Raw genomic sequence first — 15,960 nt, forward strand, 5'->3', positions numbered from 1 at the left:
TCTAACAGCCAGCAAGAAACTAATGCTTCTTACAGTAACCAGGTAGACATCAATAAGCAGACATTAATAGAATCCTACCACACATCGAAAAATGGAGTATTATAATTTTGTTTTTTCATCAGATACTGGATCATCTCAGAGTTATGGGTTCTCAAGGATAACTCATGTTTACATAAGGGAATCCATTTCTGATTTGGCCTGAGGAATGTGTGGATAATAGGGAAATAATAAAATATAAGCCCTGCTCTCTTGGTTCTCTCATTTCAAAGGAAGTTAGTGGAAAGCCTGGAGGAAACTGGTAGATAATAGATTCCAAATTCAAATAAATTCTAGCATTATTCTACAGTTTCCTTTTTAAATATAAGGAATATGATATTTTGAAATATATTAAGGCACCTTTTTTTTATTTAATGGGTTTGTGATGGTCTCACTAGTCCGTCAGAAGTAAGGCATCCTTTTCAGTGTGTATGTGGAGAGTGATAGTTGATGGAACAGGAATGAAAAGGGAGCTTAAGAGTTAATGCTGTACTTGGTTTATAATGCTAGAAATAGTATTTTCATGAAATACAATTACCTAGATATCTAAGCTTTTCCAGAGATAGGATTTTCTAAATCTTTTTAGTATATGAAGAGATAAGCCTAACAGACTCTAGTCATATATTTTCTTTCATATTGCAGAGAAGACACTCCCATCTGTTTATGATGATTAGGTCATAAGTCTTGCTCTCCTAAGGTAAATAAGGTAGTTTCAATGTCAAAACTCCTTTCTTCTTTATCACTGAGTACCAAAACTTTAAGGTGAGGGTTTTGAGAAACATCCATATTTGTAGATTAGAATTTGGAAATGTAGTGGCAAGTGGCATAATTCTATGGAAATTGTGATGGCATTTGCAAATCCCTATTAAAATGCTCTGGATCCAATGTGCCAATGGTGATGTCCAGAGGCATGTGGATAGGCTTGAAGATGTGCATGCAAATGTTCCTCTAAGCCTTTATTTGTTGTGCTATGGCTCTGGGCCTACAGATACACCCTGAGAGGAAAAGTAGATGTGCAAAGTGGGACAGTAGGCATCCTGTCAAACTTGCAGTTTCATGACAGAGCTATTAATAGATTGGAAATTTGAGACATAGGACAAGTATCTGTAGCCATAGTCCAGAAGTGGCTGCCAGAACAACACAAATAGAGTAACATATGATTAGTCATACTTAACCAGAACAGAGAGCTGACCAGTTCAAGACTCCCCACAGCCAAGATCATAGAAGATGCATGGAGCATTCTTAGAAGGTGGAAGAGGGACAGTAAAGTATCCTCCAGACTGCAAAGTCACTTTGGGACCAAAAAATGAATCAAGCCACACCATGCCATTTACAGAGTTTTGTTCAGAGTAACTTACTAATGGGGGAGTTGGGTGGACAATAATCCAGGCAAAACACAACTATGCAACACAACGTTTGTACCTTAATACCCAAATGTGGAATTTAGGAATTTATGGGAAGGGAAAAAAAAAGAAAGAAGCAAGCCATAAGAGGCTCTTATTGATAGAGAACAAACTGAGGGTTGATGGAGAAGGGGGTGGGCTAAATTGGTGATGGGTATTAAGGAGGGCACTTGTTACGATGAGCACTGGGTATTATATACAAGTGATGAATCATTAAGTTCTACTCCTGAAACTGATATTACAATATATATTAACTAACTTTAAATAAAAATCTGGAAGAAGAAAAAAATGCCCAGATTTTATAGAGCAAGGGGCATTATGATAAGGTCAAAGGGTAGTTATCTAACGTGGTATCATCTGTGTGCCAAAGAGAAAGAATCTGTTATCTCTACTAGTTATCTAAACTTTAGGGAAAATCAGAACAAGCCTACCTGCATTCTGGTCAGGCATACATTAACCTCCAAGGGGTCTGGAACACTTAGCCCAAAAGGAGGTCATTGCTGGGATATGAACAAGATGGAGTCAGTATTGTCAGCACTCCTACATACAACATGTGGGTTTACAACCTGAGTCTCTTCTGCTGACATGAGAATTCATAAATGGTCACCTTCTCTCAAAAGGTAAGAGATAGACATCTGAAAGAAAACCTTTTATTCCAAAGAAATGGAATTAAAGAGTCATTTGTGGGCCACCTGAGTGGCTCAGTCAATTGAGCATCTGACTTTGGCTCAGGTCATGATCTCGCAGTTCTGGAGTTTGAGCCCCACATTGGGCTTGCTGCTGTCAACCTGTCAATGCAGAGCCTGCCTCATATCCTATGTTCCCCTCTCTCTGCCCCTCCCCAGTTTTTACTCTCCCCCCTACCCTCCCCCCCCAAAAAAAAAGGATTGTTTGACATTATCGACTCAAACTAAGATTACTGGATTAGGTAAATTTAGTTTTCCTTCCTTCAGTAGTCCACTGGGGTTGGAGGCTTTTCAGGAAGAGCAGATCAAATAGAAAGAATAAGAGGTCAATGCACTCTTTTATTCCTTTGAACTGCAATGGAAGTGAATATGTTACCCTGCCAAATTTATCTCCTTGTGAGTGATTATGTACCAACTTTTTCTGAATCCTATGAAACCATAGATAAAAAATCCGCTTATCTATTTTAGTTACATTATCTTGTAGTGGAATGAGAACAGGCAACATGGGCACAATATAATTTTTGAACCTGGATCCTACTACTATCATTATGTAGACATGACTTCATGAGTTTTCAGACTTGCTGACTGTGCTGTGATTTTATACCATTTAGTGTGTCTATATTACAAGAACATAAGAGGCTATCTTTCTTAATGGGAGATGTCTGTAATTTTTCCCAGTTTAAAATGTGTTCTTATGAGTGAACAGCATTATTTACCACTTTCTGAATGCATATCCACTGAGATAATTTATTTTTATGACAACAATTTCCATGCATTGAGGCATGTTGTATTTTCAGTTAGCTTGCATTTTCTGAGACATAGATAAATCAACTTTAATCCTTTTTTTAAGGTCTATTTTTTTCTTAGTTTTTGTAATAGCTATTAAAGAATTCCTTCGAAACAAATTAGCTTTCCTAAGGCTGTGTATATTCAGCCTATTAAAATTTGCAACAAAAGTTTATAATGAAAACCACTCAGATAATTCAAAGATGAGGCATTGTTACAGAATTAAAATAACCCCTTAGCTCTTAATGTGGTTTATTATGTGAGCAGGGCCACTAAGAGTGACAGGGGAAAAAAAAAGATTACTTTTGTTAATGTCAGCTGCCTGATATTAGCTCATCTCCCACCCATTCTTCAGTGAAATTAAACTACTTTTCTTTATTTGACAAATCCTTGAAACCTAGTGTTAGCATTGTTTCTTCTTGAAGCACAAGAACGTTCCATTCCTATTATCTCTCCAGCATTCCACCAAACACATCTTTAAATACAATTACCTATCTTCAACCTCTCATTTGTTGCTTCCTCTTAAACCTACTCAATGCCACTATTACATTAACTTCTTTTTTCTCCATCATTTCCTATGTGTTTGCATTACTAGTAAGCTGGAGCTGCACCACTTTTATTTTTTCTATTGTGGTGAGAGCACTTAACATGAAATCCCCCCTCTTAAATTTTTAAATGTACAATACAGTATTGTAACTATAGGAACAATGTTGGATAGCAGATCTCTAGAATATAATCATCTCATATAATGGCAACTCTTTACCATTTGAATAGAAACTTCCCATTTCCTACTCCCCTAACCCCTCATGACCAGTATTCTACTCTCTGCTTCCTTGTGTTTGACCATTTTAGATACATCACACAAGTTGCTAAGTAAAATCAGTCAGTCAGAGAAGGACAAACACTTTCCATTTTTTCAAGATGGCCTAGCTACCTACTTTAATGAAGGTTGAAACCAATGGGCATATTCAACTTCTCTCTCCATGACTTAAAAAAAATCTTGCAAATTAAATCCCCCTAACACCTTTTCCTTCTAATCTATTTCCTTCCAACGTCCTTCACAATTTTTTTTCCATCAACCATATCTATTACATCATGTATCATCAACTTTTTCCATTCAACTGAAAGTGCACAGAACTTTGCACTTGAAAAAATGGTCCTTCCATTCTTGTTGTACCCTCAAATTGCAATATCTGTCTTCAATGCCCATTCAAACACTCAATCCTAATCCTTTACATTCTGTCTTCTATCCCTTTCATACTATTTTGTTTATGAATTCCACAGCTTATGTTTTGAAATCTCTCCTCACTCTATAGTTTATTGTAGATATCTTTCAGTAGATAGTTTAGTTTTAGTTTTAGACAGTTTCTAGTTTATTGTAGATATCTTGAAATCCTTTTCTTTCTCTTTGTTATGGGCTAATTGTATTCCCTCAAAGTTTATATGTTGAGTCCTAGCCCCCAGCACCTCAGAATGTAGCTATCTTTGAAGATAGGTCCTTTAAAGAGGTAATTAAGTAAAAATGAGGCTGTTAGGGTTGACCCTAATCCAATCTGACTGGTGATCTTATAATAGAGGGCTCTTATGACCTACAGAGACACACTGGGGATCTTTCTTTACGGAGAAAAAAACCCTGCATGGCACGGTTAATGGCAGCTACCTGCAAACCAAGGAGAGCAGTCTCAGAAGAATTCAAACTTGTTGACATACTGATCTTGGACAATTAGCCTCTGGAATGGTAAGAAAATATATTTCTTTTGTTTAAGCTGCACAGTCTATGGTATTTTGTTATGGCAGCAAAAGGGTTCTACACTCAGTTATTGTGTGTGTGCACGTGTGTGTGTGTGTGTGTGTGTGTGTGTGTGTGTGTTGATTCCCCACACCACCAATAATTTTCTGACAACAGCTGGGTGCCCTATTCAACTCAATTCTGACAACTATCTACCTAAAGCTAGCATCATATTCCACAGGGTAAGGGCTCAGTTCTGCAAGACTGCCCTCCTCCCCCATGCTCCTCTCAGATGCCAATTGTAAGCCCATGTTATCATCTGGGTTTCTGACTACAGATTAGAGATTTCCAAGACCCTCTCCTCAGGTTAATTTGCTAGGCAAGCTCACAGAACTTAGAGAAAGACTTTACTTACTAGATCACCAGATTATTATAAAGCAATAGATCTCAGGAACAGACAGATGGAAGAGATGCATAGAGCAAGGCTTGGGAAAAGGATGTGGAGCTACCATGCTTTGCCACTCTCCTCTGATCTCCTCGTGTTCACCCACCTGAAAGCCTTCCAAATCCCACCCTTTTAGGTTCTTATGGAGGTTTTATTATATAGGCATGCTTGATTAAATCATCAGCTGTTAGTGACTGGACTCAATCTCCAGCCCCTCTCTTCCCAGTATGTGTGTTTAAGGGTGGAATGGAACTGAAAGTTTCAACAGTCTATAATCACAGGTTGGCTCTCCTGGAAACCAGCCCTCATCCTTAGGTTTGTTGCAAAAGTCACTTCATTGACAACAGAAACATGTTTATTGTTTCCATTCCTTAGGAAATCCTAATGGTTTTAGGAGCTCTGTGCTGGAAGGATGTCAAAAAGTAAACATATATTTCTTCCTATAATCGCAATATCACACAGCCCTAGCAAGCTAATTTACCCATTGAACACTGGTAATCTCACTTCTCACTTCATCTGTGTTCTCACCCTTCATCTATGTTGGCTGGCTCATCTTCCATTTATTTCACATTTTATCTAAACTTATTTTATTTCTCTTAATGTCAACTTCTTCCTTAATTATTTTCTAAAAGTCTATAGTCACCTCCAAACAGATCACTTTGAAATCTATATATTTATTTCCAACAGCTCATATAAAATATGTCTCCTTGTTCTGTTATCAGCTGCACAGCTTCACCTCAGTGATACACCAGCCCAATTCTGTATACACAAAATTAGACTTGTCTCCATATGTTCAAGGCATTGCGTACTTCTTGTATCCTTGTCTATTATATACATGGCCCATATCCTATTTATGGTGCCACCGTTTTCTCTCATTTTAATCACTGAAACTCCTGTATTTATCCCTCTGCAGCATCTCTCAATTTATTTCCTTTTCCATGTTGCTATCACTGGAGTTCAGGTCATGATACTAATGGAAAACTTCAGCCTCTCTAGCTGAATTGAAGCCCTCTGTATTCTACCCCCAAGAAAAAGCAGCGCTGATGGAGGTCATGGTGAAGAATATTATTAGGTCATGGCGTTGAGAGGTAAGAGTTTTTGTCATGAGTATTAAAGTGATTCAGAACTCTTATTTTTATGACATTTGTCCCTTTTCCTTTGGATTCATGTGTATGTGTCTCATGCTTATTTTTTTTATCTCTCTCTTATTCCTTTTTCCTTTTGTAAGAAGAGGGTCACATCTCCACCTCTCTTTTAGTAAAATTTACCCTCATCCTCACCTCAAAGTTTAGAAAATGAAACGGGAACAAGAAGGACTCAATGAAGATAACCAATACAGACTAAATTGCTTAAAGGTGTTTTTTTTTTTTTTTTTAACTGTATAGTAGATTCTCTACTGAATGTTCTGTAAGATACTCTGCTCTGGCTGGTCAGACCTCGAATATATTCAGCTCCTTTAAAAATTTCATTTGGTGATCTTTCAGCAAATAGCTCCCAGAAGTTGTCCTGTTCCAGTAATTATTCTGTGATGGCCTCATGGAGTCTGATCACATGTGACAGTTCCATAGTTAAAGACCAACGGAACCCCTCTGTAAATTTTAGTGCCTTTTCTTGTGTTGCTTCCTCCCCTTACAGTTCCACCCTAAAACTTCCAGCTGCTTAGGCTTCACTGATTTCTGCTTGCTAACTCCTCAACTGAGCAAAAATGCTACCCTTATATAAATTCTCTCTCCCTGCTCCACAGTCTGGAATACACATCCAGGCAGAAAGCTGAAACAATTGTAGGTCTTAGCATGTTTTTTCCTCTCTTTAAGGGCAGTCGGCTCTGGGTACAGCCTAATGTCTGGAAACAGACATACAGGTTATTTGTACATATTTATCTGGTTATTTACACAGAAGAAAAGTCTAGTACCATTTACTCCATTATGACCCGAAGTGGAATTACTCAGATACATTTTTTTTAATTGAAGGTCAGATACAATTTGTATTCCCACTTTACAGAGAAGGAAACTGAGGCACAGATAATTAAGGTAATTTGGCTCAGATAACATAGATGTTGAATATTGAGCCACAATTCAGATATGGATCTCTGTGACAAGGCCTATTATCAACTGATGGCAGTTCACCTCCTCTCATGGACGAATAGGATCTTTGAGATTCTTTCAGCCTTTGTAAAATCCAACTATTAACTATAGTCGTAGTAGTAGCAGCAGTAACGGCACCAATAATAATAGTAATGGGGCAAAGAATGGCCGTATTTATATGTAAATAGTAATTTATACTTTGCAAAGTAACTTCGCGTTTATTTCTCATTGATCTTTACAAGGCTTCCAAATTTCCTCACTTTCATTGCTTCACCTGTGCTGGGAAGAAAAGCTGTAACTTTTGCTATGTTCCTAAGAGAAGGTATGCATGCTCTCACTAATGTGACAGGTGACCAACAGGTGAGATGGGAAGGGGATAATCAATCTGTGAAAAAGGAGTTTTTACATTTTTTTTAAACTACTTAATGGCATGAATTAAAAATAAAATCTTATTTATTCATTTTTTTAAAGAGGCACCTGGCTGGTTCAGTCAGTAGAGCATGCAACTCTTGATCTTGGGGTTGTGAGTTTGAGCTCTATGTTGGATGCACAGATTACTTAAAAATAAAATCTCTTTAAAAATATTTTAAAAACTGCTCATTGGCAGAAAAGTTGCCTCTTTATTTCTCTGAGGATAAAAATAGTCTAGATCCAAATGACCTGATTTAAGCTTATTTGATAGCTTCTAAATTTGGTCAGTGGCATGGTGATTTTTACAGATTCATAGAATTTTAGGTTTTGAAAGTTTGCTCACTGTGCTTTTTTCCTAATTGTTTCAATAATTACATTATTGAAATCAAACAAAGGCTAAAAATAAAATGAAATGGAAAAGTACCTAAGGCTTTGGACACCTGAGATTATGCCCACAGAATCAAACATGTCGAGCCAGAAATTTAGATTAGAATTATACTAGCATGAGGGTGTAACTAATATGAAAATAACTGTGGCCTTAAGGGTCTTAAATTATAGTATTTAAAATTTTCTCAATCATGTACATTGTATTATCTAAATGCATCAGTGTTTAAATCATTCTTTTGAGATGACAGTTTCTAAAGGAGAAATGGGGGGGAGAATATTAAAATGTCAGTAATACAAGTAGAAAAGCAAAATATCATTCTGGCTAAACTGATAATTACTTTCAAATGCAGATCTTTGAAGGGAGGAGGTATATTAAATAATCTCTGTTCTAATCACAAAAGAGCACAATGATTGCTCTTGTTCTGTTGTTGCTGTCCTTAAGTTTGTTTAGTTACTTAAATCAACCTATCATCCTCTTCTGTTTTGAATACAACACAATGTTTTAAAATTATTATTTCCATAAGTCAGTCAGAGAAAGGCAAATACCGTATCATTTCACTTATATGTGGAATTTAAGAAACAAAACAGATGAATGAACATAGGGGAAGGGAAAAAGAAAAAGAGAGAGGGAAGCAAACCATAAGAGAGCAAACCTCCCAACTATAGAGAACAAACTGAGGGTTGATAGAGGGGAGGTAAGCAGGGCATGGGTTAATGAGTGATGAGTTAGTTCTAAGGACAGCACTTGTTGTGTTGAGCACTGGAGGTTGTATGTAAATGATGAATCACTGAATCTACTCCTGAACCCAATATCACACTATATGTTAACTAACTAGAATTTAAATAAAAACTTGAAAAATATATAATACAATTATTACTTCTTGGCCTCCAGAAAGGAAGAGAAATAAAGCCTCCATTTTGATTCCTCATGAGAAAGTCTCATTTTGAATCAAGTATTCATCCCAAAAAATGTGGGGAACTTTCAATCCCCTACATCTGTATGGCATATTCTCATGAGTATAAGGGACATGAATTATTCTAGAAAAAGCCATTTTATTGCTCACTTTAAAGGTCCATGTTCTAAAAAAAACAGGTTAATGGGAAAGGTTAAAGGTTAATGGGTTAAAAGTTCTAATGGGAGTAACAGCAAAGGTCCAAGTTTGGGAGTCCTTATTTATTAAAAATTACATTAAAATCTAGGGCATAGGGTTGTAGAAGGGTGAACATAATAACTGTTAACACAAATCAGTTTCATCCCTCATGCTTCTGTAATTAGGGCCATAGTTTACCCAACAGATATACTTGCATTTTAGACCATAAGTTGACACATCAGCTGAGTGGAGCTCACTATGGGGAAAATGCACGTGTTACAGAGGGATCATCTTCAGTATATAGACATGGGATAGGAAAAGCATTATGGTTACAGCATGGTCAGTTGCTTATTTTTTTCCAACATGGCTCTTGTCATAATCATAAGCCTTTGGAGGGTTTATAAAACAAGAGCACTTCCCAGGATGCACTGTGGGAGAGAAATTCCCTCACCATGGTAGGGAAGCATGGCCACATCCTACCTGTCCTCATGGCAACTAGTTTCACTTGTGTGTGGGAAAAATGGAACTGTTATCTCATTCATTGTACACCCTCACTTGTCCCTAAATTAATATTTCTGCCAAACATTTTACTAATTTAAAATTAAAACTGTACACATGGCATGCCAGAGATCATTACTTTCAGTCCTAAAGGACTATCTTTGCTAATGTGAAGTCAGGAAGCCAAAAAGCCTGTTTCTGGAATTAATTACTGTACTGGTTGTAAAAGATTAATAAAAATAAAATGATTTGGAAAACAATATGGACTGAGTATGATACATGTGTGGGGAAATGGAGAAGGTAATAAGAAAATCAACCTAAATTTGTTGTAGGACTCCAAGATAAAAATCTAGCCCATCTACCATTTTTCTCTTTTATTCCTTTCTTCTAGGCCACACTTTCTCTTTTCCAGTATGCTCCTGAGTTCATCTTTCTTTTAAAGCAGTGCTGACCAAGTTGAGGTATTACACATAGTCAATTGGCATGTGGTTTGCACATTTTTTTTTTTTTTTTGCACTGGAAGAATGTGGACATGAATGCCTGACTATCTCAGTGTGTAAAATCCTCAACATATAAATATACGTAAAGTGCAATCATCGTGAGTATTTGGGCAAGTGTGGCTGCCAGCGACTGCAATACCTCTTTGCACGCACTATCAAAGGCATTGAAAAGAATGTTGGAAAAAAATTTTAGAGTGGAAATCACTGCCATTTCACCCTAGATTTCTACAAAGAACACCACAGACCGTGGGGCATGGAAATTTCCATTGAACTATGCTTATTTCTCTCTTGCATTAATTTCAGTTCAAGTTGACTGGAATGCTTCAATAAAATAGAAAGCAAAAGCAATGCCAACCCATACCTTTTTCCAGATCATAAAAATTACTATACTCTTGAGAACATAACTCTAGAGAAATATGTTATATGTTATATAAAACAACATTCTGAAATAAAGTAATGAAAGGTATTCTTTTATGAGGAATTAGTTTAATATTTTTTAAAAACTTGATTCTAGATCTAAGGTTATTGGAGAATTAAGTAATGCCTTTAAATTAATACTTGACCCAGTTTAGTTATCTAATAAAGTTTCTGATGTTCCTGTCATTGATATGTATATTAACCACATATGGAAGAATAATATTTGAATATAAAAGCTGAATTATTTCTCTTTGTATGAGTCTAGCAAGAGTGTCTTTATTCTGGTTGATTCTAGTGATATATGAGGAAGTTACCTCAGTGGCACACATTATAGCTACATTAATTGGTGATCTATTTTATTTTGTTTTCTTATGAGTATTTGGGGACTTAAATTCTATTTTGAAACAGAATTATTTTTTTTATGTTTATTTATTTTGAGGGAGAGAGGTGGGGGGGAGAGAATCCCAAGCAGGATCCAGGCTGTCAGCGCAGAGCCTGATGCAGGGCTCAGTCTCACAAACTGTGAGATCATGACCCAAGCTGAAATCAGGAGTCAGACGTTTAAGTGACTGAGCCACCCAGGTACCTGAAACAGAATTCTTATGAAAATAAGCATAATCAAATAGATATATATTTTGTTCTCTGCATATAATCAGGCCATTAAGTGTTGTGTTTTTTCTTATCTAAGATTTACTCCATAAATCTATCTGAATAGGAGGAATTACCTATTATGATGTTAATAAGTAACAAGCATACTTGTCCTTGAGAAATTAATAAATAATTGAGTTTCAGGATACTGAAGAACTATAATCATTGGTGGAAGAAATTCCAATGATATTGTCACTGTTGGAAGAAATTCAATATGCTCTTTGCTACAGAAGGGATATATATTAAAATGGTTATAGAAATAAAACATCCAAAGAATAATTAAAATATTAGTACATAAAGCTTCTCCTATCCTCTCATGCATATATGCAAATGAGTTCCTTCCTATGAAATGTCAGAGATTTTCTCCATAATTAGCTTAAGGGAATTATGTGACCTAGAACAGAAATTTCAAATGGTAGTACCCCAAACATTCATAGTTCTTGGTACTTGCTTTCTATTTTATAGACCTCTAATGAGAAAAAGATTCAATACTTTAGAACTCACAAGTGGCTTGTAAGAATACATGACTCTGAGAATTTTAGGGTGAGAATATAACACTGTTTTGGGGCACCTGGGTGGCTCAGTCGGTTAAGCATCCAACTTCATGGTTCATGGGTTCAAGCCCTGCCTCAGGCTCTGTGCTGATAGTGTGGAGCCTGCCTGGGATTCTGTCTCTAACCTCCCACCTCTCTCTCCCTCTCTCCCTCTCTTTCTCTTTCTCTCTCTCTATCCCCCTCCCCCACTCACATTTTCTCCTTCTTTCAAAAATAAATACTTAAAAAAATAAAAGAATGTAACACTGCAACATTTAATAAAGAAGAGATATTAAGTTTACGCCCTTTTCCCTTTTTTTATGTGAAACGGTTGAAACAGCATGTAGTAATTAAGTGGTAAATATTGTACAAATGTAAAACTTAATTCATTAATTTGCTCAATAAGTTTTTTCTTTTCCCCAGAAATCACAGTTTACTGCATTGCTGCAGGAGCTGTATATATGGACGTGAAGCACGTATTAGTGCTAGGGGCAGTCAAGTACAAAGAGCACTATAACACAGAGAGTACTCAGTGCTATAATAGAACAAAGAGCAAAGTCATCCAGGAACAACACATGGTAGGTTCTCGGAGAAAGGGCAAAAGATTGGGAAATGGCTGTCAAATGGAGTCACAATATCAGAAAGGGCATGAACGATTTGTAAAAATCAGCATATATTTAAAAATAAGTAAGATAACTTCCAATAATTCTTATTTTAGATTAAAAAAACAGTATTAAAGGATAGTGATTGGAGAGTGGGGTTGAGAGCCATTTTATTTAGGCCTATGAAGTTGCACTTTTGACAGAGATCTGAATAATGAGAAGAAACCATAGGATCTTAAGGAAGGGCATACCAGATAACAATAACTACTAGTGCAAATGGCCTGAGGCAGGAAAAAGTTTGACATGTTCAAAGACAAAGAGAAGGGCAGTAGAACAGTGTGGGTTTACAGGGGAATAAGCTCAGGGGATCTTGTATGACTTAAGCTCAAAGATGTAAAGACTTGTGTATTGATTTAGCCTTGCAGGTAATGTAAGAATTCTTAATTATAATGGAGAATCTTAAGCTGGGGAATAAATCCTAGGTCAATTGTTCACTTCTATATCACTGTACCTAGAAGTAGGCCAGCCACAAAGTAGTTACTCAATAAGTATTTACAGTGAATACATGATTGCTAAGGCAATGTTTGAAAAGTGGTGATTAAAATATGAAAAGAGAACTCAGATCCATTACTTACATTCTCTATATGTCATGCTATCACTATTACATGATTTTTAAAAACATCATTAAAAAAGACATGATCATTTAAGCCGGCCGAAATAATCCAATTTCTTTTCTGCACCCATAGTTTATAGTTTTTAGTTTATATCATTATGTGAGAATACTAGTAGTGGCCTTGGGACAGCTGTCAAGGAATATCTTCTTAAGAGGATGATACATCTAAAACCTTAGAGCTTTGTTGAGATTTTATGTGTTATTATTTAAAAGACAATTTAATCGGGAACCAAAGCTTTTTATGGGGCTGCCTTGTCAATCCAGGGCTCACACTGGCATATCACTTTACTAGTATCAACTACATAAAAAAATAAAAATAAAAATAAAAAAACTTCAGAATAGTTTTAAATCTCACAACGTAGACATTTTTTATAATGATTTAAGAAATAAAATATACTACAACTTAAAAAAAAAAGCCTTAGATCCTTGGAATGGATGAGAATCTGTGAATATGATGGCTTGTGATTAAATTTTCATTTTCGAAGAGATTGAAAAAGCACAACGATAAAGCTGGTTCATCCTTACATAATATGCTCAGTTAATCTTAGGAGAGCACCTCAAACAACAAAAAGCATTCAGAAAATCCAAATCTTCTGAAACTTTCTAATCCTTGCGTGCAATGCTGTTCAAAATTGGATTTCTTTGGAATTGTTCTATTGTATTTGTGTCAAAACAGGTAATATTTTTCTGGTCCACTAAACTAAACCTTATTTCAACTTTGATGGATATAAAATAGCTCCTTTTTATCTGGGAAGGATATAGCACATAGTGCTTATGATTTTCTCTCAAAGAAACTTATTTTGTTCATACTGTGGAACTAGTACATCGACTCTGCAAGCTTTTGACATGAAAATCTCATGTAGACTCTCTTCTTACCTATACTAAATGGGATTATTAAATGAAATATTAATATGTGCAATTGCCTGGACTGATAACAATGAACAAGAAGAAATCAGAGAAGGAAAAGCATATAAACAATGAATATTCACTCAGGAGACTCTCTGAAAAGTTATTTTAAGATGATTTTAAGAGAAATTTTAAGTTCACAGCAAAACCTGTTTTTTTTAAATGTTATTTTTAAATGTTTATTCATTTTTGAAAGACAGAGAGAGACAGAACACAAGCAGGGGTGGGGCAGAGAGAGGGGGACACGGACTCTGAAGCAGGTTCCAGGCTCTGAGCTGTCAGCACAGAGCCTGATGAGGGGCTTGAACCCCAGAACCATGAGATCATGACCTGAGCTGAAGTCGCATGCTTAATCAGCTGAGCCCCCCAGGTGCCCAAAACCTGTTTTTTAAAAACAATATGTACATAAAATGCAAGAAGGAAGTATGTAGGCAAGAGTAAATCAAAGTAACAAAATATGTAAGAATATGACGGTAATAATGGCAAGTATTTATTGAGCACTTCAGATGCTATTTAAAATACTCTATATGTTATTTAATTTAACCTTCACAATAATGTTATGATAGCTACCATCACTTTCTTCTTTTTACAGATAAAGAAACCAAGAGCAGAATGGTTAAGTACCTTACAACCCTCCATTTAGTAAGTGAAGGGGACATATTTGAATGAACATAGGTAGCATGTTCCAGAAACCTATGGGGCAGCTTGAGAGGCATCGCTTAGATTTCCCTCCAAGAAAGTTGGCTGTTTGGCCGCAAGAAACACAGTTGGCTGACAGTGCCTCATTACAATATCTAAATTTTTGAACCAATGTTACACTCTTCCCAGGCTTTCCCCAGCCAATGAGGAGCATGACAGAGATGCTGGAGTCTGGCATTTCTACCTATTGTGAGTCTGCTCTATGGGTAATTTTGCTCCAAAACTCCTTTGGCCAGATGAGAATGTGACAGAATTCTATATCAGTTTAAGACTTTCTTCTCTTTTCACAGAAGACAGATCTGGATTGCATTCTGAAGCCTCTTCCTGCACACCCCCTCCCTCCCTAATTAAACTTCTGCATTCCTAAATCCAGTTCATGGTCTGTTTCCCAGAGACACAACTCAGACACAGTCACTCTCAATTACTCTGTGATGATGACTCCAAGAAAACACAGAAAAAATGAATTTGTGACTTAATGAAATTAACAATGTGTTTTATATACTATATGCCAAACACTATGCTAAATGTTTTCTATTTACATTGTATGTTCCTTAAGTGCTTAACAAACCTTAAATGGTTATATTTTTTTTTTCAGAATTACAGATGAAGAAAACTTCTAAAAGCTAAGAAAGTCACTCAAACCAATAAACAAAACAGAATTAAGATTCACATCCATGTGTTCTTGAGTCCATTACGACACCAATTTTAAAATAAAAAAAAATCTATACACTTCTAAAGTTACTTGTAGAGATGAGAAGAAAAACTGGACATACTGCTTAGTGAAAATTATAACAAATAAAAGAAGGAAGAATATTCAAACATTCCTTGAATTCCATCTTTTGTAGCAAAGAAAATGACTTTCAAGCTAAAAATCTAGAACAATATGAAAAAAGATATTACTGCTTGAGGTAATATGTAAATGGTCTGAGACACTCCCTAGTTACTTTAAATTAACCCAAGTCTCGAAACAGAAGATTTGTACACTAGGGAGCCGTAGAAATGTACAAATATGATCTCAGAGTCACTGCCATAAATATTTTAATTATGCAGGAAGAGAAAAATGCAGGACAACCAGAAAGAAGCAAATGACTCAATTTTCAAAAAAAGGAAATGTGTGGCTACATTATATATTGACCTCTGGATAAAAAAAAATGGAATGGCTCTCAATTAGACTTATTTTGTATTTTTTAAGAAATTTATATAAAGTCCAACTAAAAAGATCAAGAAAAATACATGAAAGATTATACAATGTACAGAAACTAGAAATACCCTATCACACATATATACAGATACAGATACATTAAGAACGAAATTTGGTTTTCTTCACAAATTGTTTTATAATTTTCCAAAGTCTACACAGTGAATGCTAGCTTAGAGTCATTAGTCTAAATATCAGCAAGAATTCACACAGGCGGGGCCTCTCGTT

At 35.9% G+C, this 15,960-nt stretch overlaps 1 long non-coding RNA gene across 2 annotated transcripts; it reads left to right on the forward strand.

Moving 5' to 3' along the window:
* Positions 1 to 4,539: 4,539 nt before the first annotated feature.
* Positions 4,540 to 15,201, forward strand: LOC132666463 (uncharacterized). Of its 2 annotated transcripts, none has more exons than XR_009604677.1 (7): positions 4,540 to 4,649; positions 6,047 to 6,173; positions 7,412 to 7,529; positions 9,948 to 10,017; positions 12,078 to 12,232; positions 14,428 to 14,477; positions 15,130 to 15,201. It is a non-coding gene; the product is annotated as an uncharacterized LOC132666463 (long non-coding RNA). The 2 variants fall into 2 exon arrangements; XR_009604676.1 differs by having other exon boundaries at positions 7,412 to 7,491.
* The last annotated feature ends 759 nt before the right edge of the window (positions 15,202 to 15,960 follow it).

Source organism: Panthera onca, chromosome B2 (genome assembly GCF_046562875.1).
Source record: "Panthera onca isolate mPanOnc1 chromosome B2, mPanOnc1 haplotype 2, whole genome shotgun sequence".
NCBI lineage: Eukaryota > Metazoa > Chordata > Mammalia > Carnivora > Felidae > Panthera > Panthera onca.